Genomic DNA, 27,704 nt, shown 5'->3' on the forward strand with positions numbered 1-27,704 from the left:
GAAAGCAGGTGTTGACAGATGTGAAAATTACCGAACTATCAGTTTAATAAGTCACAGCTGCAAAATACTAACACGAATTCTTTACAGACGAATGGAAAAACTGGTAGAAGCCGACATCGGGGAAGATCAGTTTGGATTCCGTAGAAATATTGTAACACGTGAGGCAATACTGACCCTACGACTTATCTTAGAAGAAAGATTAAGGAAAGGCAAACCTACGTTTCTAGCATTTGTAGACATAGTTTTTGACAGTGTTGGCTGGAACACTCTCTTTCAAATTCTAAAGGTGGCAGGGGTAAAATACAGGCAGCGAAAGGCTATTTACAATTTGTACCGAAACCAGATGGCAGTTATAAGAGTCGAGAGGCATGAAAGGGAAGCAGTGGTTGGGAAGGGAGTGAGACAGGCTTGTAGTCTCTCCCCGATGCTATTCAATCTGTATATTGAGCAAGCGGTAAAGGAAACAAAAGAAAAGTTCGTAGTAGGTAATAAAATCCATGGAGAATAAATAAAAACTTTGAGGTTCACCGATGACATTGTAATTCTGTCAGAGACAGCAAAGGACCTGGAAGAGCAGTTGAACGGAATGGACGTCTTGAAAGGAGGATATACGACGAACATCAACAAAAGCAAAACGAGGATAATGGAATGTAGTCGAATTAAGTCGGGTGATGCTGAGGGAATTAGATTAGGAAATAAGACACTTAAAGTAGTAAAGGAGTTTTGATATTTGGGGAGCAAAATAACTGATGATGGTTGAAATAGGGAGGATATAAAATGTAGACTGGCAGTGGCAAGGAAAGCGTTTCTGAAGAAGAGAAATTTGTTAACATCGGGTATAGATTTAAGTGTCAGGAAGTCATTTCTGAAAGTATTTGTATGGAGTGTAGCCATGGATGGAAGTGAAACATGGACGATAAATAGTTTGGACAAGAAGAGAATAGATGCTTTCGAAATGTGGTGCTACAGAAGAATGCTGAAGATTAGATGAGTAGATCACATAACTAATGAGGAGGTATTGAAGAGAATTGGGGAGAAGAGGAGTTTGTGGCACAGCTTGACTAGAAGAAGAGATCGGTTGGTAGGACATGTTCTGAGGCATCAAGGGATCACCAATTTAGTACTGGAGGGCCACATGGAGGGTAAAAATCGTAGAGGGAGACCAAGAGATGAATACACTAAGCAGATTCAGAAGGATGTAGGCTGCAGTAGGTACTGGGAGATGAAGAGGCTTGCACAGGATAGAGTAGCATGGAGAGCTGCATCAAACCAGTCTCAGGACTGAAGACCACAACAACAACAACATGTAGGTATTCCAGTTGCTATTGATTCATTTCCCGATTTTCATTTTTTATTTGTACTTCACTGTTTCTATTTGAGTTGACATTGAAGATTAGATGGGTAAATCACATAACTAATGAGGAGGTATTGAATAGAATTGGGGAGAACAGAAATTTGTGACACAACTTGACTAGAAGAAGGGATCGGTTGGTAGGACATATTCTGAGGCATCAAAGGATCACCAATTTAGTATTGGAGGGCAGCGCGGAGGATAAAAATTGTAGAGGGAGACCAAGAGATCAATACACTAAACAGATTCAGGGAGATGTAGGTTGCAGTAGGTACTGGGAGATGAAAAGCCTTGCACAGGATAGATTAGCATGGAGAGCTGCGTCAAACCAGTCTCTGGACTGAAGACACAACAACAAACATAGTCGTTTCGTCACCTGGAGATTGTGAGCGAAGCTATGGATGCTACTGAATGTAGTAACAGATGGAGAAATCGGAACATCTACCATATATACTTCTGTTAAGAGTGTACTGGAGGGGTGACAGCAGCGGAGACAGCCAGGAACATTTGCGCCCTATATGGGTATAATGCCACTGGATAGAGTACGACAAGAAAATGATTTTCTCGTTTTAAGGTGGATCTTTTTGATTTTAGTGACTCTTCACGTTGAGAAAAACCTGTGTCTGACGAAGATGGTTTCAACGAACTAATCCGCAATGATCCATGTCAGTTTACTCAAAAACTGGCAAATGTAATGAACTGTAACCATTGCACCATCGCGCTACATTTGCATGCATTTAGGGGAGGTTAGAAAATCGGGTGTATGGGTACCGCATGATCTAAGCCAAACGCACCAAAATCCGCGGGAGGCCATTTATGCATCTGTGTTCGCTCGTCATCAATTGGCTCGTGAACAGCACCGACCATTACTATCCTGCAATTTTACTGCTGATGGGAAATTGTATCTTTATGCTAACGTAAGGAAGGAAAAGGAAGGAATGGTTGAGCCGAAACAAAGCAGCAACTCCCCGTGTAATGACCTACGTACGTCTACAAAAGATATTGTTACGCATCTAGTGGAAGGAAGACTGTGTGGGGTACTACGAATTGCTTCTACGAGTTGTAATCCTCACTGCTGACATTTACTGTCAAGAACCGATACGTCTTGCAGACGCTGTCCAAGAAGATTGAGTGAAGTGATGCTACCTCACGATAATGCCCGTCCGCATTCTGCTGGACTGACAGAAAGCACTACACAGGATGTGGGTCGGGAAGTCATTTCGCATTATTCACTTTATCTTGCGCCCCCAGATTTTCACCTTTCTCGCTCTCTGTCAAACGACTTTTAAGGGAATTCCTTTCCGGATAAAAATGAGCCCCAAATATGGCTCTACGAGTTCTTCGCCTCAAAACCACGTAATATATACAGTCGCTGATTCTAGAAGCTACGCCAGTGTATGGCAGACTGTTGTAAATAGTGAAAGAAAGGATATATCTGCTGGTTAAAGTCTCTGTTATGTGTATTTGTTGTGTTTATTATACTCACGAAGAAACACTATGAACTTATGCACCAACCTAGTATTTCAGCTTACAGGCTTTTGGACATGTCTACCTCCAGAGCGGACTGCGAGCGCTTTTATTGTTCTTCTTCTCCTAACGTTCATTGTACTAGCTGCAAAGTGCCTCTTCCTGGCAGCGCTTCCAGAAATGTACTTCCTGAAGGATATTATGAAGCACCGACATTCCTCCGTAGATCCCTCGTATCTGAAAACAGTGTTGTCGACCCAGACCATCACCCACTTAGTTGGTTTAAAGGAAGACCTGCCTACTATTCCAGCAAGGAGATGAGCTTTCGTCCAAAGATCCCGATAAGAGGCGCAGTCGTTTAGAACAGCCAACAGTGCTAGCTATTTATAGCGGCCCGGAAATTGCATGTCACAAAACGCTCCTCGATCTCGGAGGTCGTGGTGTTGCATGAAGTCTTACCTTCAGCAAATTTTTCAAGACTGTAGTCTGTACTGCACGCCACTTACGCCCATACCATCGAATACGGAGGTGATATCTTTCTGCTGTTTACCAAATTATTAGTCACTATGAAAGTAAAGGAGCCCATGTGTCTTTGTAGCCGACTTAACGAATTCCATTTGGTAAAACACACGCATATGTTTTAGTACCTCCCAGTATGTGCTGTGCGGCGAAACCAACCCATTAATGTTTATTTTCTCCTGGGAAATAGTTCAAGTATTGACGGGTGGACCCGTTGACGCAAAATGGATAGTCTATAATGGCAGGCGTAATCTAGTTCACGGTACAGCTACGACCGTGCAGGAAACAAGGAAACATCAGGTAGTACATTATATGATGCGTTTGTGGGAAGGCTTTTATAATGACGGTCAATATATCTTAATATATCCACCTTACAGGTCGTTTACTTACTTTTTTCTTGTTTTGGTCCATACTACCATCTCTGAAATTATGGAAAGCAAAGAGCTTCTAGTAGAAGAGATTTGTTTCAGAGTATCGAAGATGAAGAAATGCTCATGGCTGTTGAAATATGCATTTTCGGGCAGTGTGTACTAGACATTTTTTTGCTTGGAATTATCGTTCCTATCAGATCCGTGAATAATAACCATTCCTCCTCAGTAACCCTGTAGACGGAGTTTGTTGTATCTGTCTGACACAAAATATTTGGTTAATAACATGTTGACTTTTGCGACAGTGTGACCAGCAGACAGCTCACATAACGATTAATTTGGCACTAAAATCATGTGTGGCACATGAGTGATGGTTCAAATTTTCAGTTCTTATGTCACTGGAACGTTCCGAATCTGTAACGGGTCGTATATTAACATGTATGCCGTTCTACTGTGTGATACCATGATTTTTGTCTGTTACGGAAAAGTCGAACATTCACGAGCTTTAAAGACAAGGCACGCTAGGTATGAACCTTACTATTTACTTCCCTAATAACTCGAGTGCTGAGAAATGTTAGCTGCGGACGCATATCTTTCACAGGAAGAAAGAACCAAAGACGGCATAACGAGAAACAGAAAGGTGAAAAATAAACTAATTTAAATGGATGCTTTCAGCAGACCGGAAGGGAAAGGAAAATCTTGCAGTCTCGTTTCCAGTGCTGAAAGTGTTAAGCCTTTAGCGTAAAGCTTTCTTATCTTTAGAAAGCAGTCGTCCCGCTGAATGAACAGCGCCGGCAGCGATCTCTGTTTGCATTTCTTTCTTTCAAGTCTTCTGACGTAACAGTACGAGTGTCCGCTGAAAAATAGTGGGAGGCTGGGAATGTAAAGTGAAACCAATATTTTAATGAAGTTCTCGCGAAACTGTTAAACGGCAAAAGCCACGATAATCTGAGGTAGAGAAAAAGAAAAAAGACTTCTCACAGTGCTTACAGTTGGTCGGTAAATGGAACTGCACGACAAATGTAGGAAACAACTTACTATCGACTGATATATCCTGTGCAGTTGATAATTTTTAGATTACTGTGATCGTGACTGTGAAAGAAAAGTCCATCTGCTCTTCAAGATCCTGTGCGCAATCGATTGAAAACGACACTGACACAGCCGGCCGGAGTGGCCGAGCGGTTCTAGGTGCTACAGTCTGGAGCTGCGCGACCTCTACGGTCGCAGGTTCGAATCCTGCCTCGGGCATGGATGTGTGTGATGTCCTTAGGTTAGTTAGGTTTTGTAGTTCTAAGTTCTAGGGGACTGATGACCTCAGAAGTTGAGTCCCATAGTGATCAGAGCCATTTGAACCATTTTGACACTGACATGTGGAAATTCGGGTCGGTCTCAGGTGCGTACACGGATAGTCGAAGTTGTTAAGGCGACCGCTCACTGCAAGCGGGAAATTCTGGTTCTCGAGTCCCAGTCCAGCAAAAATTTTCATATGTCACAATTGGATGGTAGCTCTACAGCTCATACAGCTGATGCAAAGCAATTCACAGTCAATGAATAAATTTTGAAGTACGTGTATTCCGTACAAATGCGGATCGCGAACAGTGTCTGTCCAGTCACATTAATGTAAACATCCCTATATTTCTGAAACGGCTAATTCTGTAAGTTTGCGTGCTGCCCTAGTTAAAGTGTACCAGTGCACAGCAAAATATCGAAAACTGTCGCCGAGGCCACGTTGTGCACCACAGACCATAGATGAGAGTGATGATCGATGGCTGCGGAGATGTGTAGGATGAATAGACGGGCAACTTATGAGCAGCTCACCACCCAGATGAATCAAGGGGCTAGCAAAAGTGTTCCCTGAACGACCGTTCAGCAAATGTTGCTGTGCACGGGTCTCTGCAGGAAGCACCTACTTCATGCACGCATTCTGACTGCTGTTCATGGGCGACTATGGATGGGATTGGCACACCAGTACTGCTTCTGAACGTCCAATGAATGGCGATAGGTGGCCTTTTGAGATGAATCAGTTTTATGCTCCATTAGACAAATGGTCTTTGGCGTTAACGGCGTGAAACGTCTGAAAGCAAACACCTTGTTGCAGTCGTCGGAAGCGTCCAGGCCGGAGGGCGCTCCCTGGACAATCTCGTCGTAGTGGAAGGCACAATGGATCACCAGAAGTATGCATCTATCCTTGGGGACCGTACCCACCCCACATTCAGTCTGTTTTTCCTTGGCATGATGGACTCTACCAGGAGTACAGTGCAACGTGTCACACAGCTCGCAGTGTCTGTGAATGGTTCAAAAAGTAACAGGTCGATTTTACCTACTCACTTGCCCAGCGGTCTCCATGTGTTTAAACCCAATCCAGAATCTGTGTGACCACCTCGATTAAACAGTACGCGCTGTAGATCCTCATCCAACGTAGTGCAATCGTCCACTGCACTGGAGTCGGCATGCCTCCACATCCATGTCGGTACCATATAGAACTTCACTGACTTTCCTCCTGCAAGTCTCGCAGCGATCTGCAGCGCAAAAGGTGGCTATTCATGCATTTAATAGGTGAAACTTCCTGGCAGATTAAAACTGTGTGCCGGACCGAGACTCGAACTCGGGACCTTTGCCTTTCGCGGGCAAGTACTCTACCATCTCTGCTTCCCAAGCACGACTCACGCCCCGTCCTCACAGCTTTACTTCCGCCAGTACCTCGTCTCCTACTTTCCAAACTTCATAGAAGCTCTCCGGCGAACCTTGCAGAACTGGCACTCCTGGAAGAAAGGATACTGCGGAGACATGGTTTAGCCACAGCCTGGGGGATGTTTACAGAATGAGATGTTCACTCTGCAGCGGAGTGTGCACTCCCCAGGCTGTGGCTAAGCCATGTTTCCGCAATATCCTTTCTTCCAGGAGTGCTAGTTCTGCAAGATTCGCTGGAGAGCTTCCGTGAAGTTTGGAAAGTAGGAGACGAATTACTGGCGGAAGTAAAATGTGAGGACGGGGCGCGAGCCGTGCTTGGGTAGCTCAGATGGTAGAGCACTTACCCGCGAAAGGCATAGGTCCCGAGTTCGAGTCTCGGTCCGGCACAAAATTTTAATCTGCCAGGAAGTTTCATATCAGCGGAACCTCCGCTGCAGAGTGAAAATCTCATTCTATTTAATAGGTGATCGCATTAATGTGACTGGCTAGTGCAAGCAGAGAAATGAAAGTATTATAAAAATGGTTCAAATGGCTCTGAGCACTATGGGACTTAACATCTGAGGTCATCAGTTAGACTTAGAACTACTTAACTAACCTAAAGGCATCACATACATCTATGCCCGACGCAGGATTCGAACCTGCGACCGTAGCAGCAGCGCGGTTCCAGACTGAAGCGCCTAGAATCGCTCGGGCACATCGACCGGCTGAAAGTATTATAAAAGAATCTAAACTGGAGTCCATAATAAGTGGCTCCATAAGAGAAAGTATGAACAGAATGAATGTATAGACAGGATGGATGAACCGAAGATTGTGGAAGTCGTAAAAATCACTTGTTAGTGAAAGAAATATCTGTCTTCCAAGGTAAGGATGGAGTGACAACCTCAAGGTAGAGCAAGGTGCAGTGAAGGAAACAGCCTTTAGCCTAGAAAGAAATAAAGGAAGAAGAAGAAGAAGGGGAGTTTAAGCATGTTAAAAGTTTCTGATTAAATCCGTGGAGCAGCATGTCGCGTAATTTGTCTCGCGAAGAATGCGTAGATTCTCGCCACTGTTGCGAGGCACGGACGAAAGGAACCTTTCAAGATAAAGAATGACACCATCAACTATCTGTCACGTAATTCCGACTCCCGACCTGTCTCTGCTATTTGTCGCTGGAATACGCAGCGAAGTGACTTGCAGAAGGTGCGCCAGCCATCGGCGTGAACGTATGGGGCCGCTCGCTGCCCGTCTTAATTAAATCCTGCTCCGGCGGCTGGCGTGACGTGACGTGGCTCTCTGCTGGGCGCCGCAGATGTTTATCTGGTCCTGCGGCGACCGCTCTCCCAGCCGCCGGTCCGCTAATGGGAGAATAAAGGGCGGCCGGGTGCTGTGCGTGAACCTGCGACCTCCCCGCCAAGGGCACGCGTATGCGAGCGGTAAAGGCGGGGCGAGGTTGCGATCGGAGCGCCCGCGTTCGTCCGCTCCCCATTTGCTCAAGGTGCTATCGGAACTCCCCGAGTGGTCGCTGAATACAAAGTGGATGCTGAAGCAGCCTGAAACACCTCCTCGAAGAGGTGTAAATGCTTGGGGCGCCAGTAGTGGAGCACTGATAAGTGGTTCCTAAATCACTACTGCGAGCATCAAATCAGCACTTCGCGGTGTAACCATTAGCTCCAGTTGCCGGTTAGACGTGTTGAAAAGCTGATTCTGGAGTGGAATCTAAATTATTTCTCATTAGTTCTGCTGTTCGCCCGAGCAAGGTAACACAGCCCTGAAAGCACTGGTTTCATTTTGGAAAGGACTGCAGTTCGAATTCCTATCCAGCTACGCTGTTACTTTTATATCCCTAATTATTTCAGGAGAAAACAGATAATAATTTCAGGGGAAAACGGAATAATTCCTTAACCACTGACAAGGCGGTTTCGTTGTCCTTTCCTTATCTGATAATAGCTGGTGCTCAGTGTCATGCTATCTACGTTAATGGGTTGTTCTTCTTGTGTGTTCCTGCATAAGCTACTGGTTCCTTTTTGTTTCATTGGAAACGTTATTTTATATTTAGCAGCCAGTTTCGTATCCTTGGTCATTATCTAGCTACCTGTCAGAAAAACTATGTGTGTTGCCTGTTACTGGTATAAGTGCAGATATTTTTGTATATGGCACCTTAGTATGCACACACACCAGCGCGTTGGTTGTTTTTTCACTGTGTCCAACAGTTTTCCCGCAAACACTTCACAAACTTTACTTCCTGATGCTTTATACACGATCGTGTTGCACCACTAAGTGGACTAAGCCTGTCAGTCTAGACTAGTCGCTTACATCCACAAGTCCACAGTTCAACACCTGATCTGCTGCCCAGGGTGCAGTAAGCGTTAATCGCTTGCTCTTGTTACACTTACTGGGATGTACTAGCCACCTAAACAAAAAGCCTTACTACAGTGTTAGTCTGCAAATACTGTTCTCAGTCACCAATAGAAATATCTATACTTAGATGACGTGACGTAAGTGCCGATATTGTGATCATTTGTACTTTAACACGCACCACCTTCAGTGTGCTACTTGCTTTTCCTGGGCATTTTACATTTACTATCAGAACTTCATCATAAGAAAGGGAAAAGATTGTTTCTATTTAACTGATTGTCGAAGTTTGTTCCATTATGAAAGCCACCAACGGAAACGAAAATCTCAGGAAGAAAGTAAAATTTACGTGGATCATGTGATACGCTAACATGAGGTATAATGAAATAATCGATGACAACAAAGACTGCGAAGACTGCCGCTCAAAATGGCACATTAGGAACATCGTAGTACCGCAGTCACACCGCAAGATTAAATCATATGGAAGAGCTGTTATCAATATGCAATGAAGGCAAGTATTACGGACAAATACAGCCAAACATTCACTCGAATCCCTGGTTCCATACAACTAAGGCAAATAACAAGTTAATAAGTTCCATAATTATCACTAGAATTATTTACAGATCATTCTCTAGCCGGTTTCATCGATTACACGTTCAAGGTAATCCTTACAGTGAATGTGACACAGTAACAGATTGAAGTATCAGTCACGTTCTTTCAGAATGCAAACCTTACGCAATCCGGTAAACTGAAGTCATTTAACAGTTAAACAACTCTAATCGACAATTGCTAACTAATATAGCAGCTCCCCTTCGTCAAAAGAATGCATTAGTTTCAAAACTAATCACGAAATTTTTGAACAAATGTAACCTAACTACGTGAAATTCTAGAAAATTCCCACAACATGAAGAGACGGCTGTGTGGCCTTCAGGCAATGGTACGTGTAACAAATCAGGACAACGCAGAGAAGGGGCCTAATGAGCAATTAAAAAAAGAAAATGAAACGTTTCAGAATGGGGGCTGGCAGTTGGAAGTTCTTTTTACTGCTTCACACTGTAAAAAGTGTTCACATATAGGTAATAATGCGGGAAAACTACGGTTAGACCTCCTTTGAAAAATGAAACAATGTTAGGGCTTTTCTAAGAAATGTCTTGAGGATTTCTATAGTCATGTTGTTTGCTTCATGGGATCTTACGCATTTCTTATTAACGGAAAGCGAACTAATAATTATGTATACATGAGTGGTCCTAAAAAAAACCGGCCACAATGCATTCATGTAATTGATTCGCCTCGATAGGCACTGAATCCACGATCTTCTGTGCGGATGCACATTTACGTTCGGCCTCCGATGGGATTCTAAAATTGGCGATCACAAAGAATAAGGACGGGGACTGTGGATAGGTGGTGGCGTTAGATCGGAGTGTGAGTCGGCAGGGAAGCGCACCGAGATGGTTAGCGTATTTGTGACAAACGCTGTGATCGGGTGGCACAGTGGTTAACGCAATTACCTGAGAAGCAAGAGATCTCTTTTCCGAATAGCCGTCCGGCACACATTTTCTCTCGTCTCCGCTGATTCCGCATAAAATTCTGATGCAGCTCTTATCATTAATTCCTTTCCTTTCCTTTCCTTTCCTTTCCTTTCCTTTCCTTTCTCGCCCCTCCACCCTTTTGTTGTCTTGAGTCCAAAGACTGGTTTGATGCAAGTCCCCATGCTACTCTAATCTGTGCAAGCCTTTTCATCTTTAAATAACTACTGCAACATACATCCTTCTGAATCTGCTTTTTTTATTTATCTCTTGGCCATCCCCTACGAGTTTCACCACGCTTCCTTGCAGTACTAAATTGGTGGTCACTTGATGACTCAGAATGTGTCCTACCAACCGATCCCTTCTTCTAGTCAAATTGTGCCACAAATTACTTTTCTCCCCAATTCCGTTCAATGCCTCTTCCTAGTTAGGTGATCCAACCCTCTAATCTTCAGCATTCTTCTACAGCGCCACATTTCAAAAGCTTCTATTATATTTTTGTCTCTCTGTTTATAGTCCATGTTTCACATCCATACGTGGCTGCACACCATACAAATACTTCCAGAAAAGACTTCCTGACACTTAAATCTATACTCGATGTTAGCAAATTTCTCTTCTTCAGAAACACTTTCCTGGCCATCTACAGTCTACATCTTATATCCTCTCTGCTTCGACCATCATCAGTTATTTTGCTGCCAAAATAACAAAACTCATCTACTATTTTAGTTGTCTCATATCCTAATCTAATTCCCTCGGCATCACTTGATTTAATTCGACTACATTCCATTATCATCGTTTGGCTTTTGTTGATGTTTATCCCATATCCTCCTTTCAAGACACTGTCCATTCCGCCTTTAGTATAGACAGCCAACTAGTAATGTTTCTAGAACCAGTCATTTCTGCCCCTCCACCTTCAGTAGACATAACCAGTTAATAATGTTTCTAGAACAATTCCTGACAATTGTATCTTAAAACGTGAAAATGCCCTCACGCACAGGCCTGAAAATGTCGAAGAGTGGATTCATCTACAGCAGAATGAAATGAAACGATTTCCACAGGCTCCTCGAAAGCTTAAATTGATAACTGTCGAGGTAGCGGGTACCAGTCTTGCTTTGACCATGGGTTCAAAAGTGCAGTAATTGCACGCACATTATATAGGCATAAAATATGATGACAGCAATGTGTATTTGTCTGAAGAAATGAATCCACTGTAAAACGTAAATATACTATCGATGCCAGATGCACAAGTACAAGATGGATGATGCTTCACATCTTACGGCGATGGGACCGTACAATCTATTTGGCAAATGGTAATTTTATTTTATATTGTGACAAAAGGGTGTTGATATGTCCACTGTCAGGGGCTCCGCTTCAACATAGCAGCAGTGCCACCATATATACGTATCAAGCACGGTCGGTCAGTGCAAGTGTGAAGCGACAGTGTCGGCAGCTAACGGTCAGCTAAAGCGAGATAAGGACTAACGGCCGCCCGCTGTGAATGCGTTGCTACTGCGCTCTTCCCTCCGGCTCTGCGCCGCGCAGACCGGGCCTCGAACCCGGCGCCGGCGCTGCGGACGCTGTAACTGCCGCGATAAAGCGGACTGCGGTAGACACCTGCGTCCTAACTCACCCCGACTCCGGCCGACTGTAACGCGCCGGCGCCGACCGCGATAAACGCGGCGCTTGCCACCTACAGCCGGCCGTCAGCTACCGGGGACGCACCACCTGCTGGCCGTTTACCTCCGACACGCGAAATGACCGTTCGCGCCAGGCCTCGCGTACGTCCTTAGTCATTAAATTTGCAGCCAATCCCCAGAGCCCTTTCCACCATCACCACCTCCATTATCTTCTGAGAGTGAGCCAGTTCCTCTCCTTTCGTGCAAGCGTTATATGACCCATTTCATCATACGGTTCGTTTCCCCCTATCTCCCTGCCAACCCCCTCCAAACCTACTCTCCCTCTCTCTCTCTCTCTCTCTCTCTCTCTCTCTTTGTCTATCTATCTACCTATCTCTCTGTCTCTCTGAAGATTACCAGTCTGCATATTCTTCGCTAAATTTTGTACTTATTCCAAAACTGTACTTAGTTTCCTTCTACGGCTTAAAATTTTTGTTTCTAATGGAATAGAGTCTACTTTCCTTTTATTTACAGAAAATGTGTTAATGTAGCAACTTAGGTACACTAAATTTCACTGCATGTCATACGAATGGCGTAATTACACGTAACTAAAGCACTGGACTGTAAAAGTTTAGCAAAATCGGAGACTGCCGCGGCTGGCATTAACAAGATGTTGCATGGGCCATTTGTAGACCACAAAAACATATTGATTCCACTATTACATGTTGCATATCTACTATTACATATCCCCAGACTGGGGAGCAGCTGACCATTTGTCCAAACGAGCGTGGAAAACGCGTCAGACCGCACCCAGTGGTCCCGATAATCCGCCACGCGCTCATATCCCTGTCTTGCAAGCTAGCGTGCTGCGTGTCCACCTATACGAGCAGGTTATTAGAGTCATACGCAATGAGGTGACACAAGTCATGGGATACCTCTTAATACTGCGTCGGACTTCCACTATCCCGGTGTAGTGCAGCAACTCGACGTGGCATGGACTCAGAGAGTCGTTGGAAGTCCACTGCTGAAACACTGAGCAATGGTGCCTCTGTAGCCATTCATAATGCCAGAGTGCTGCCAGTGCAGGAATCTGTGAAGGAACTGACCTCTCGATTATGACCCAAAAATTTCGGTGGGATTCATGTCGTGGGATCTGTATGGCCAAATCATTCGCTCTAATTGTCCAGAATGTTCTTCACACTGATCGCGAACAATTGTGGGAGGGTGACATGGCGCATTGTTATCCACATGAATTCCGTCGTTCAGTGGCTGCAAATGCTCTACAAGTAGCATAACATAACCATTTACAGTCAATGATCGGTTCAGCTGGACCAGAGGACCCCAGTCCATTTCATGTTTCACACCACACCATTACGAACCCACCACCAGCTGCCATAGTACCTTGTTGACCAGTTGGGTCCATGGCTTTGTTTGGTGTCCGGCACATTCGAACCCTACCATCAGCTCTTATCAATAAAACTTGCGTGCAGGCAGCACGGCGGATTACTAAGTGAAGGGGCCCGGGTTCGATTCTCGGCCGGCTCGGAGATTTTCTCCTCTCGGAGACTGGTTGTTTTGTGATACCTAATTGACATTGCAATGTTGAGATGACTGAATGGGCACCGCCTGGAAACCAATACACTGATAAAACTGAGATTGGTACTCATCTAACCATATTTTCCAGTTGTCTAGGCCCCAACCGATATGAACGCGCGCTCAGGAGGCAGTGCAAGCGATTCGTGCTGTTAACAGAGGCATTCACGTCTGTCGTCTGCTAATATAGCCCATTAACGCCCAGTTTCGCCGCACTGCCGTAACGGTTATGTTCATCACACGTCCCCCATTGATTTCTGTGGTTACTTCATTCAGTATTACTTGTCTGTTAGCACTGACAGCTCTAGGCAAACGCCACTGCTCTCTGTTGTTAAGTGAAGGATATCGGCCACAGCGTCGTCCAGGGTGAGAGGTAATGCCTGAAATGTAGTATTCTCGGCGCTCTTGACACTGTTGGTCTCGAAATATTGCATTCCATAACGATTTCCGAAATAGAAAGTCCCATGCGTCTAGCTAAATCTATCATTCCGAGTTCAAAGTCTGTTAATTCCTGTCGTGCTGATGTAATCACATAGGAATCCTACTCGTATGACTCATATGAGTACAAATGACAACCCCGCCAAAGCACTACCCTTTTATACATTGTGTACGCGGTATTATCGCCATCTGTATATGTGCATATCTCTCTCCCATGGCTTTCAGTCATCTCAGCGTATAGTGCTACAATTAATACGTGGATCTCTGATGATAAGAAACCAGCTCGCTTTAGTAATGAAACATTTTGTAAGATCTCAGAAAACTTACGTAAATTTAAGGGAAGCTGACCTGAAGACCAATATGTGAGCAAATACCCGTTCTGTAACATGATACTCCTCCCAACAGGAATCAAAACATTTTGTACATAACCTTTCATTCGTTTCTTTGCATCTGCGACGTTTTCCATGTGGGGTAACAAAGTGTACTCTCTATTACATTAGGAAAAAAATATACTCCAAGGCTTGGGTATCTGTCGACTAACTGATGAACAAGAAATTCGCTATGCTGGAGCTCGAAACTTCCACAAAATCTGAGCCCAATTTAGACAGAGAATTAGACGGCTGTGTAGAATGACTCTCGTTTTTCCCCTTTTCCCCTCAATGAAATCTTCCACCCGTTCCTACTTTTAGTTCAATGTTTTCCCATCATACACATGATGAATGATGTTGCATTTGTTGTCACAGATGTGACTAAACTTCGTTCAGAACAGAGGCATCGAAGAGCTATGTTTCGAGCGGCGTCAGTACTTACCGACACATACTTGTGCAAAACACTTTTTATCGGGAGCAGACATCGATATTTCTTTTCCTTAATACGTACCTGATAGAACTACTTCAGATATGTTCCCGGAGGAGCTATATTGACGCTTCAAAGTAATTTTTTAATTTCTCGTTCATGATACAGAGCCGAAGTAAACACGCTTTAAGGATTTTTGATTTCAGCGCATATTTGGAAAGATGATAATCCACGTAATGGAAGAACTCTGCGATTATTTACTGATCGGATAGTGAAGGTGAGATCCGAAAATTTCAGTTTACATCACCTGAAATGTGAATACAGATAACATGAAGAAAATTAAGTGTCGTACATGTGCTTGACAGGGGGCTCAGAAATGTTCCAGTGGTTTCAATAACGCCAAGACTTGACTTAATCCTAAAGACGTATTTTTTTAACGTTTTGTTAATAACTTCAAGCACACATAAGCAAATACCAAGAAAGATTCATCTGTTCAATATTTAACTGAAAATAAAAGCCATTTTTGTCTCTCAACGGTGTATTAAATATTGTTTGGTGGATGGCGTAACAAACTGAAAAGTAGAAATTCAGATGAGGAGATTCTAGCGACAAATAGTACTTCACAATAATATTGTCGAAACTTATGGCGTTACTGTACCATGTGGCTAATTTTAAGAGAGATTTAATATCCCCATTAGTATATTACGACTAGGCACTGTGGTATACATTACACGAAGAATAAAATGATAGAAAAACACTATTAGTTATCTTGTGTCATTATACCTCCTCTCTGTAGTATTTCAGTAAATCAGACGCACTTCGTTTTGTTCTGGTAATGAAATGAGAACAAGATCCGAGAGAGGGCATCTTTTGTTCAAGTCAAAGCGCGTTTGCTTTCGGCCATGCTATTATGCAAATCGTGACAACTGTAGCATAGCAGGAAATGCTCGCGCCACCAGCTGACGTCAGAAATGACTGTAATAAACAAAAGTGGCGTTCATTGTGACCGCAAAGGTGGCCATTACAGTCCGAGCTCGTTATAGCCTTGGGTGGCTACTGAGAATCTAGGAGCCGAGAAGTAAACAAGGAAAGAAACCATCTCGTGACTTTCAAGATGAGACAGTAATCCGCTTCGATATTGCCAAGTACTTACCTAGCAAAAGTTGCTCTTAGCTAAATCACTGATTGACTCTCTCACCGTCATAAAATCAATCGTTAACTGATTCTATCGTTGTGCAGAATATGGACTGAGACTAAACTGGAAAAAAAGGCGAAGGTAACGAGATGAGGCAAAATGAGAAAAGCGTGTAACTTAATATCGTAGTTGGTGATTACTAAGCAGAAGGAAGTTAATGAAGCAGAGTGACCCATGACGGACAGAGCAAGGAGGACGTAAAAAGCAAATAAGCAGTGGCAAAAAAAGCGCATTGCTGCCCAAGAAGTCTATCGTATCAAACATAGGCCTTAATTTGAAGAAGAAATTTCCGAGAATGTACGTTTGGAGCACAGCTTTTGCTTGTCAATGATTCATCGAAAGTGGTAAAACTGGAACAGAAGAGAAACGCATCGTTTGAAATGCGGTGCTACAGAAGAATCTTGAAAGTTGGGTGGACTGATAAAGTAAGGAATGAGGAGGTTCTTTGCAGAATCGGCTAAGAAAGGACTACTTTAAGAACACTGACAAAAAGAAGGGATAGGCTGATAGGGCATGTGTTAAGACACCAGCGAATAACTTCTGTGGTACTACAGGGAGCTGTAGAGGGTAAAATCTCTAAGGGAAGACAGAGAATGGAATGCATCCTCCAAATAACTGAGGACTTAGTGTGTAAGTGGTACTATGAGATGAAGTGGTTGGCACTAGAGACGAATTCGTTGTGGACCACATGAAACAGGACACTGACGACTCAAACAAAAAACTAAAAGAAAAGCACCCTATGTAGCAATAAAAGTAGCTAAAAAACATACACGAGAAGTGGAGGGGGAGTGGGAAGGGAGTCGTGAGAAGGGGGCGGGTGTTCAAATGGCGGCAATGATTTCATTTAAAATAAAAATTATATAAAAAATAAAGATATTCATCAGCACACAATCAAAAAATTAATGTCGGTTTATGCTCTTTCACACTGGATGTGTTGTTCACAGCAGCTGTGCTACATGCATATATATTCTTTGTAACCATATTTGCCTCTTGCCTATGCAGACCGATCACCTATGTTTACACAGTCGTCAATCGTAGTCCTTACGCAGCCAGACATAAAAAGAACATGCTGCACATTGCTACATAAAATGCACAGAGTTTCGCAATACGTGGACGGCGCAGTGGCGCAGAAATCCCGTCGTCCGTGTTTGCATCTGCTGTGTTCAGCTCTCGTAACTGACAACTAAATCGCGCGGCGAGTTGCGAAACGACGGCGATCAGGGATTGCATCGCCGGCGTACGGTTAGTAACCATTCGTTGCTGTCATGTCGTACAGAAAGCGGGACGAGCCACGAGCTCTGGAATCGCCGCTACGACGGCGTCCTCGTAAAACAAGAGGCAGGCGTTTCCTGGGCCACAATTTGCCTCCACTTTATGCGTGGCAGCCACGCCGTTGTGTTCAGTGCAACTACAACAAGCTTACAGACTCTCTTATAGTGTCGAGCTACTTTTAGCGAGCGCGCCGTTCTGTTATTCATAAACAGAACGGAACCCCACCGCCTCTCATATTGTCAACATTTATCAGACAGACAAAAGCTTGCTAGTCTTTCGGGAACACGTTTGTGGGCCAGATCATCGACCCCAACACACACAAAAACTATCTCTCTCTCTCTCTCTCTCTCTCTCCTAGCTCCACATTCCTCCCCACCCCCTCTTTCTCACACACACACACACACACACACACACACACACACACACACACACACACACACACAGAAACATAATTCAAACGCAGATACCACATGCTCTTCCGATCACTCATTCGACACTCTTGCTTCCTTCATTGTGATATGCCTGAAAGGTATACGATGTTAAAACCATGATTTTTCCATTCAATAATGAAATGAAGAAGAACAGAAAAAAATTTTCGTGTCGCCAGTCGGGCTTACATCTTGTATATATTCTTTCAACTGACGTACAACAGCGGCTCACTTCGTCTACTTTTCACACAGGCACAGTTTTCGAAAAGAACCGCCTCTTTCCCCTCGTCATGAGAGTTTGTAAATTTCCTTACGCAGACGCCCATTCCACTTTCCCGAAGAAACTGTTGCACTACCGAACTACATGCCGAACATTCTACATCATCTTGTAGCGTTGGCCTGCTACTTGTTCCTTAACAGAAGCGACATGATCTTAGACGAACGGTGCCGAATGCGTACCATAGGGAAGACGTGTAATGAGTTTCTCCACTTAGTCGCCCTGATCTTCTCCGCAGTATGAGGACGCAGGAATATCTTATTTTCAGGGCGTTTATCGCACAATGAATGACAGAGCTTCAAAGGTCTGTGGATCCCGCGGGCAGCTTTAATAGCTCGCCCATGTTGAAAAAACTCAGTTTTCCCTGTTGACTTCCGTGGAGGCTGTTCGAGGGCAGCTCCTACAAGTCTCATCTTGGATGATCTTATCCCCGTCTTTGAAACGTTTCATTCATCACCTATTACTGCTGGCGGCCATGCAGACGTCTCCATAGGCACTGTGAAGTCTGAGGCGAATTTTAGAAGCACATTTTCTCGCATTAATTAGGAATTCAGAGCCAACACTGTCGAAACGAAGCATTGACATTTGCCACTTTGGAAGTGCTGCCTCTGGTCATGTGAGACAGGCTAATGACGTCAGAATAAGGCAGCTCGTGGTGTAACGTAGTCATTTTCGTTACAGTATTGGAACTCAAATGCACCAACGGAAAAAAATTGGAACACCAAAAATAATTAATGTAGAGCAATGAAATTTCGGGAATACACTTGTCTACAATAACACATGTAAGTGATTAACATCACAATGTCCCAGGTCAATGTAAGCGCTAGATGTGCCATTGCAAATGTGAATTACTGGTACGTTAATAACAGATGTGGTCGTCAGAATATTGGATGCAAGCATGCAGACATACATAAATGGTGTTCTGCAGATACCGATGCTCGTTTGTGGGATGGAGTTGCATGCCTATTGCGCTTGGTCGGTCTGTACACGACGGTTAACGCTGTTGGTGGATGGCGCTGGAGTTGTCATGTTATGATGTCCTATATGTGCTCGATTTGGGACAGATCTGGTAACTGAATAGGCCAAAGCAACGTACCGACACTTTGTAGAGTATGTTGGGTTACAACAGTGGTTCGTGGGCTAGCATTATCCTGTTGGAAAACACCCTTGGAATGCTGTTCACGAATGGCAGCATCACAGATCGAATCACCAGATTGACGTACAAATTTGCGGTCATGGTCCGTGGGATAAGCACACGCTGTCATACGAAAACACACTCCAGACTATAATGTGTAGGTCCTGTGTGTGTAGTATGCATATAGTTTAGTTGCAGGCCGTCAACAGGCCGCCTTCTAACCAACACACGACCAACACTGGCACCGAGGCAGGACCAACTTTCATCAGAAAACACAAAAGACTTCCACTTTGCCCTCCAATGAGCTCTCGTTCACACCACGGAAGCCGCAAATAGCGGTGGAATGCATGTTGCATGGCGTCCTGCTCGGAGCTGTTCTTTAAGTAACCGATTTGTAACAGTTCGTTGTGTCAGTGTGGTGCCAGCTGCTGCTCAAATGGCTGCTGCAGATGAAGTGTGATGCACCAGAGCCACCCGCTGAACACGAAGGGCTTCCCTTTAGGTAGCGCCACTTGCCAGCCCGGAGCCTGGTCTTCTTGCGACGGTACATTCTCGTGGCCACCGTTACCAGCTCTCGTGTACAGTGGCTACATTCCTACCAAGTCTTACTGCACTATCGAAGGAATAACAAGCAGTGTCTCGTAGCTCTGTTACACTACCTTTTTCAAACTCAGTGAGGTGCTGACAGTGACATCTTTGTCGCCTTCAAAGTATTCTAGACTGATATGAACTCACCACTTCCAATTTCAAAGGTGACTTACGCTCACGATCGTTGCAGGGTGTACTTAAAGCAAACGTGATTCGCATTCTCATAGTGGTACTACTAGCTCCAGTCTTATGCGTGCGACTTGAGCGAAATATGAAGAGACTAATTTATGAGACTTAGAAACACGTCTACCAACTTTCGTTTATGTCGCACAACTCCTTATTAATTAATGGTTTTTTTCCCGTCAGTGCATTAACAATGGGTTCGTAAAGACTTTCAGTGTATGCTTCGTACATCGAGTACTCCTCGTACTTCAGGATATTTACAGTTTTGGTTTTCATCCGTAAGTGACAGATCAAGAGCTGCCTTGAAGGCGAGCTATCGTAAAGGCAAACTATCGGTAAGACAAACATCAGGCGAGAAACATGGAGAAGAAGAGGGCCTACTTTGTCTCTGCATCGTGATGAAGGCACTTGGGGCAGCCGCGACGTAGCTCATAAACCAAGTGACAGAGGAAGGGAGGGAACGAGAAAGATACGGCCAGAAGGACCGTGAGATGGCAATAACAGCCGAGGAGGCATAGGGACGAGGCTGGCGCATACTGGGACGGTCGGCTCTCCGAAACGGCACCGCTCGTGCCTCGGCGCCTTATCTCGCAGTCCCCCTGCCCGCGACAGAGGGGGGAGGCCTCCGGTAATTGGACGTCGTGACGCCGACAGGGCTGGCCGTAAATCCGACGCTTGAGACAGGCGCCCGCCGGACGTATCGATGACCTGTCGCGAGGGGCTTTCCTCTGGCGGCTCTGCTGAGAAACGTGCCACGGAGAGAGACGACTCACGTCAAATAGGCTGCCGCATCGTGCAGACACTAGCGCTGTGCCGCTCTACGTCGCAAGTTGTAGCGGAATACGTGGCATTCGGTCCGTGGTGATTAGAAAATTCAATTGATTTATACCATATCCGACCCTAAATCCAACTTCTGCTAGTCCAAAATTAAAAAAAATATTCTTCCAGCCCATTCGTAATGGACACACATAGGGAAAAAAAACAACAAAATATATATCACTGAAAAAACTTACGTTAAAGTTTTACGAAAATCTCTATCATTCACGCAAACTCGTTATTCGCAACATACAACAAATAAAATATGGAGAACAAAACAAAAGCTCTCAAAGGCATCCTTCGATATGTCTAAGACATGTAGTTTGCGAGCACGGTCTTAAAAATTGAAAAAAAGCTAAACTACGCCCGAACAGGCCATGAAGACCCAACGGTACCGACGGAACCGACCGGCCGCCGTGTCATCCTAAGCCCACAGGCGTCCCTGGATGCGGATATGAGGGGCATTTGGTCGGTACACCGCTCTCCCGGCCGTATGTTAGTTTACGAGGCCGGAGCTGCTACTTCTCAATCAAGTGGCTGCTCAGTTTGCCTTATAAGCGCTGAGTGCACCCCCGCTTGCCAACAGCGCTCGACAGACCGTATGGCCACCCACCCAAGCACGACAGCGCTTAACTTGGGTCATCTGACGGGAACCCGTGTTACCGCTACGGCACGGCCGTTGGCGAGCACGCTCTTAAGGACTGGGAAACACACGCTGTGGTTTAATAGCCGTGCTAGAAAATATCTACGTAATCAAAGAAAGCTGCATCACAAATTCATGAGAAGTCCAAGCCTAGATGACCAATAAAATCTGAAGGAAATGAAAATGAGTGCAAGGAGAGCAGTGAGAGAAGCGTTCAATGACTTTGAAAGTAAAAATTTGTCAAAGTATCTGACTAAAAATGCCAAGAGGTTTTGGTCTTAGTACAATCGGTAAGAAGTTCGAAATCATCAACGCAGTCACTCAGTGAGCGCAGTGGCACCAAAACGGAGAATAAGAGAGAGAAGGCTACAGTATTTAATTTTATCTCACAGCAGAATATCGTAATGTGATCCCACCTTCCAGTCTCCGTAAGAACTTCAAAATGGTAGATACTGAGATAACTGATTGTGGAACAAGAAATCAACTACAATGGCTTTGTAGTGGAAAGGCACCAGGACCGAATGAGATAGCTGTAAGATTCTACAGAGACTATGCCAAAGCTCACGCTCCCCTTCTAGCTGCAGTTTAGAGCAGATTCCTGAAGCAACGAAGGATACCTAGCGACTAGAAAACAGTCGCAGGTCATCTCCGGTTTCGAGAAAAGTCGTAGGACAGATGCACATAATTATAAGCCAATACGATTGACATGACTCTGTTTTGGAATTAAGGGAAATGTTTTATGCTCAAGTCTTATGATGTTTTCTGGGAAAGAAATACTCCTCTATAAAAATCAACATTGATTCTGCAAACAGAGTTCTTACGAAACTAAACTCGTTCTTTTCTGCATGAGCTCCACAGCACATCTGCACCTAGGTTGATGCCCTGTTCCCTGACTTCATAAAGACATTTAATAATTTCCCACAGCTGCACATTAGTGAAAAACAATACGAGCTTACCGTGTATCGGATCAGATTTTGCAAATGGATTCAAAACTTCCTTGCAGATAAAACTCAACACGTCGCTTTTAACGGAACAAAATCGACAGATGTAAATGTAATTCCTGGAGTACCCCAAGATAGTGTTTTAGGACCGTTATTGCTTACATTCGATTTTCCATTGCAGGTTCTAGTAGAACGCGTCGGAAGCTTTTTGAGATTGTTCGAAGATGATGCGGTACGTAGCAACGTGAGAGGACGATATCGATTTGTCCTTCATATGTATTCTGACTTTTGTCAGGGAGTAAAGGCAGTAATTATGGGTATCTAAGTAAGGAAGTGAGCCAATACTAAACTAAGATTGTTACTAACGTACAAACATCGGGACACATCAATAAATTATTAAAACCGGGTTTAGCAAAAGTTGCAGTGTTCGTGTGGCACCATCAATCATCTTTTTGAAATAGCTGACAGAGGACAACACTTAAATACTATAAAGTTATGACATTGAAGACAACACTGTATGGGTGTGAATGTGCGACAATAAAAAATCGGTGACATAGAAAAAATTCAAATTTGTGGTAATTTCTTATGGTACCAAACTGTTGACGTCATCGGTCCTAGGTTTACACACTACTTATTCTGACTTAAACTAACTTACACTATGGACAACACACACACCCATGCCCGAGGGAGGACTCGAACCTCCGACAAGAGGAGCCGCGCAACTGTGGCAAGGCGCCTTCCCCATGCGGCGGTGACTTGGAAGAATAGAGAAAGGTAAAAGTGAGATTGACCTCATTCGTGGTGGATGCGAAGTCGTGTTTGTATTTCACTTGAAAATTAAATTGTGGGTTCAACGACTTACCATATAAAACAAGTTAAAACAAAAACCTGCTTCTTATAGAAAGCGTTGACAAAAGTTCACCCAACCCATACAAGAAAGACCGCATTGCCACAATTGTCATAATTATGTAAAAGTACAACACATCCATGTAGTGTAAAAGTCAATATAAATTTCATGAACCAGTAATGGATTTAGCCGAAAAGGACAGTATGCTATAGCTGCAGAGTTCTCCAAAGAGCGAAATGATTATGAACGTTTACTTACCAGCAAAGTATCTGTCGCCAGTTAACTAGACGTAATTTCCGTTTTCAGTACAAAGGCAGTTTCCAGATTGTTCCGGCCGCAAGTGCTTCTAACAAACTCTTGGCTTCACACATTATGAAGTAGATTAGACATACATCCTATACTGGAAAAAAAATCCCCGCTAACAAGGAACTGGCATTTAAATACTACCAACTCAATATGTCACGTTAAATGTTACCAGATTAGTTATTCATTTCACCGCAGAAGGAAAAGGGAGTGGGGACAAGGTATGTCACAGACGCTCTTAAATCAAAGCGACATCCGCAGTGACTAGTGACAGGTAGAAAAGTGATGAAAGGTGTCCGTCTCAGTAACTATCGTCTTACGAGACTATTACTCCCTCCGGACGGCTATTAACCCATCAGTCGTTATGAAACCCACTTAACCGACAATCTGGGAACTGTTTTGCGAGTGAGTGGACTTTCATGTCTATCTCCTTGAGTAAGACACAGAAATTTAATGCAGATTCGCAGGACACCTTTTTTATTAGATTAACAGAGATTTGCTCATGCCTTCTTCAGATGTGTTGTTCAGGGATATTTTCTGAGTATTTTGGCTTAAGCAGCTCTGTTTGATTTCTTACCAATATTTATTTTTATATCCGCATTACAATGAAAACATCTGTACAGCGGGGCAAATATTGACAGTGCGTGCTGATTGACGTTTTCGAAAAGTTGCTGTTTCATTCACTCGAGGTACAGGCTTTTGGAAACAGTAATTCCATCTCCACTCTTCGCCGTTAGGCCTGCCTTCAGCGCTGCTCTGTTCCGTATTTAGTTCTTTTTTCTGGCAGTGTTAGCTGTACGTTTGCGTATGTCTAGGTTTACTGATGAATCACACGCCTCGAAGGACATTAGCTGCCAAGTTGAAAATTTGTGCCGGACCAGGATTCGAAACCAGATCTGCTGCTTACTAGGCAGATGCGCTGACCGCATCAGACCTAAATTCTCAGCCTATGCACATGTCCTAAAGAACAGGTGACACATATACATAATTATTGTTGAACGGCTGGGCGAATAGCAGCGCGAGTATAAGTTCACTGAATGCAGTGGAAGTGCTGTACAGTGACTCTTCTTTAAGCTGTTCCGACAATGACAGCAGCCACATCACAGTACTTTTGCGCCTGAGGATCGTTGCAATACTCTCGGTTTGGCGTTGCATGTTTTGGTGATACCGTGTACCGACTGTTTCACTGCTGTGAAGGTATTTTCATATGATTTTGTAAGTAATTTTGTAACAAACCGAATAAACTGCATTATTGCTCCGTAACAGGGAAACGTATACCATGACTTCCCTGGTACCAGAACAGTCAGACAATATCCCTTAACACCGTCCGAAATCTTGTCGGAAGAGTTTGGGCGTATACTATTTTTTTTAACAAAATCAGTTAACAGGTGCGGTTTTGGTGCACGAAAGTCACTGCCCTCGATTCGCTTGCTGATGACGCTCTTCTGTTTGGGAAAGTTTTGTCGTTGGGTGAATGGCTCTGAGCACTATGGGACTCAACTGCTGATGTCATTAGTCCCCTAGAACTTAGAACTAGTTAAACCTAACTAACCTAAGGACATCACAAACATCCATGCCCGAGGCAGGATTCGAACCTGCGACCGTAGCGGTCTTGCGGTTCGAGACTGCAGCGCCTTTAACCGCACGGCCACTTCGGCCGGCTGTCGTTGGGTGACTGTAGAAGGATATAAGATGAGTTGGTCATAATGGCGGATTGCTCTAAATGAGGGGGGAAAACGTAGTGAAGAGGTGCCGTGCGGAGCGGCTGCGTGGTTAGAGGCGTCATGTCACGGATTGCGTTGCCCCTCCAGCCGAAGGTTCGAGTCCATCCTCGGGCAAAGGTGTGTGTGATGTTCTTAGCGTAATTTAAAATTAGTTTCAGTAGTGTGTAAGTCTGGAGACAGAGGACCTCAGCAGTTTGGTCCCGTAGGAATTCACACACATTTGAACATTCTGAATGGAAACTCACTACAAGTGGTGTGTTACATGATAGACTCACGACCATAATTATGTAGACGTAACGTTGCAAAACGACATAAAATGGAACGAGAGCTTAAGATAGAAGGTAGGGAAGACGAATGGTCGGTTTCGGTTGTATTTAAACAGTTCTTGGAAATTGTAGCTCATTTACAAAGGAGACTGCATAAAGAACCCTTCGGCAACCAATGCTTGAGTTCTTTTTGAGTGTCTGGGAGGTCCAATACGTCGGATTAAAGAAAGATGTTGAAGCGATTCAAAAGTTTGCTGTGAGGTTTATTACCGACAGGTAAAACGTGTATTAGGGAAATACTCTTTGAACGTAAATGGGAATCATAGGAGACTGATGATGTTCTGTTTAATTTTATCCACATTTTGTACCTTCCTTCAAAATCTCTTAATTACTCAATGAAATTCTGAAGCACTGCTATATTTTTGATATGTTTTACGCAGTTAAGAACACGCTTTATTTAGCTACGTAACTCAATGATATAGAAGTCCCAACAGTTGCCAGATTTGTTTCTATTGCTGTAGCTAACCTATTCAATAATTTATCAGCTGATGAAACGATAGAGATAAGCTTTAAAAAGTTAGTAAAACATAAGAAGTTAGTTTCAGAAGTATCAGGGGTCACTGATGCATTGCATCTAATGCTGTCAGGTCATTGCTTTACTTTCAATGGGAAAGTTTACGAATAGAAAGAGGGTCTTGCCACGGCCAGTAGTGTATCAGTTTTCCTGGTATGTATATTTCACAATCATCTGGAAAACAAGTTCTATAAAGAAAACAGCAGGCATAAAAGTAAAATGGTTTACTACCGGAGGCATGTTGATTACACATCGCTACTATGTGGTGGTACAAAAGAAGGGATTGAAGAACTACTTGCAGTATTAAGTTCTTTCCGCAAAAATATAAAAGTCACAATAGAGTACGAGTACATCGAAAGCATAAATGCCGGTCAGAGTGACCGAGCGGTTCTAGGGGCTTCAGTCTGGAACCTCGCCACCGCTACGGTTGCAGGTTCGAATCCTGCCTCGGGTATGGATGTGTGTGATGTCCTTAGGTTAGTTAGGTTTAAGTAGTTCTACGTTCTAGGGGACTGATGACCTCAGCTGTTAAGTCCCATAGTGCTCAGAGCCAACCAACCAACAATTGCAAATATGCCTACACAAAATTAAAAAGCTTGGCTCTATGTTGAATGAACCGACAGATTTCGTCGCTAGCCGTAGTCATTTTAGCAGTTTTCAAGATATTTTAAAAATTTGCTCCTTACATATGTCAGCCTTTTAAAACACACATCTCTGACACTGTGCCAGGTTAAACTACATCCGTGAAGCATCTTTACAATGTACAAACAAGTGAGCGCCCTGAGAGATGTGATGTGCGGTGACAGAATCAATACACCATTGTATACTGACCTCAAAAGGTTAAAAAGATTCTTCCTTGTCTGTTCGATAATTTTTTCACTATTTTTTCTTGTTTCTCCTTCTCTTGTTTTCACTATTTCTCGCATATTTTCCGTACTCCATTTACAAAGTACAGAACTCAATATCTAACTTTCCCATTACAGGAAAACTCATTTCATCTCACTTAGCAATGGATGTAGATTACGTATTAAACACTTGGAACTTGAAAATGGCCCCAGAGAGTCCGAAATATACACATAAAAAGTTTTGCATTACCTCGGTCCGAGTGTTCAGGAACCTGTACAGAAAATTGGAAGAGAGATCAACACAAACATCATTTCCGCCCTATTTATTGCTCATGGAAACCACATATTGCATAATGTACCACCATACAGAGGTGGTGGTCCAGATTGCTGTACACACCGGTACCTCTAATACCCAGTAGCAAATCTTCTTGCAATGACGAAAAACTCTATTCATAGTGGCATACTACCCAGAAGTTCATCAAGACACTGTTGGTCCAGAATATCCCACTCCTCAGCGGCGATTCGGCGTAGATCCCTCAGAGTGGTTGGTGGGTTAGGTCGTCCATACACAGATCTTTTCATTCCATCCCAGGTATGTTCAATAGCGTTTATGTCTGGAGAACATGCTGGCCACTCTAGTCGAGCGATGTCGTTATTCTGAACGAACTCATTCACAAAATGTTCACGAGGGGGGCGGGAATCATCGTCTATTAAGACGAATGCCTCCCCAATATGTTGCCGATGTGATTGCACTATCGGTCGGAGAATGGCATTCACATATCGTACAGTCGTACGGTGCCTTCCATGACCACCAGCGGCGTACGTCGGCCCCATATAAAGCCACCCCAAAACAGCAGGGAACCTCCACCTTGCTACACTCGCTGGACAGCGTGTCTAAGGCGTTCAGCTTGACCGAGTTGCCGCCAAACACGTCTGCGATGATCGTCTGGTTGAAGGCCTATGCAGACACTC

The 27,704-nt window shown here is 44.0% G+C and overlaps 1 protein-coding gene across 1 annotated transcript in view; it reads left to right on the forward strand.

The window, feature by feature from the left end:
• LOC126413115 (calphotin) overlaps positions 1 to 27,704 on the forward strand; it is an 831,469-nt gene that overhangs the window by 691,177 nt on the left and 112,588 nt on the right. The gene's annotated exons all lie outside the window — the stretch shown is intronic.

Source organism: Schistocerca serialis, chromosome 7 (assembly GCF_023864345.2).
Source record: "Schistocerca serialis cubense isolate TAMUIC-IGC-003099 chromosome 7, iqSchSeri2.2, whole genome shotgun sequence".
Classification (NCBI taxonomy): domain Eukaryota; kingdom Metazoa; phylum Arthropoda; class Insecta; order Orthoptera; family Acrididae; genus Schistocerca; species Schistocerca serialis.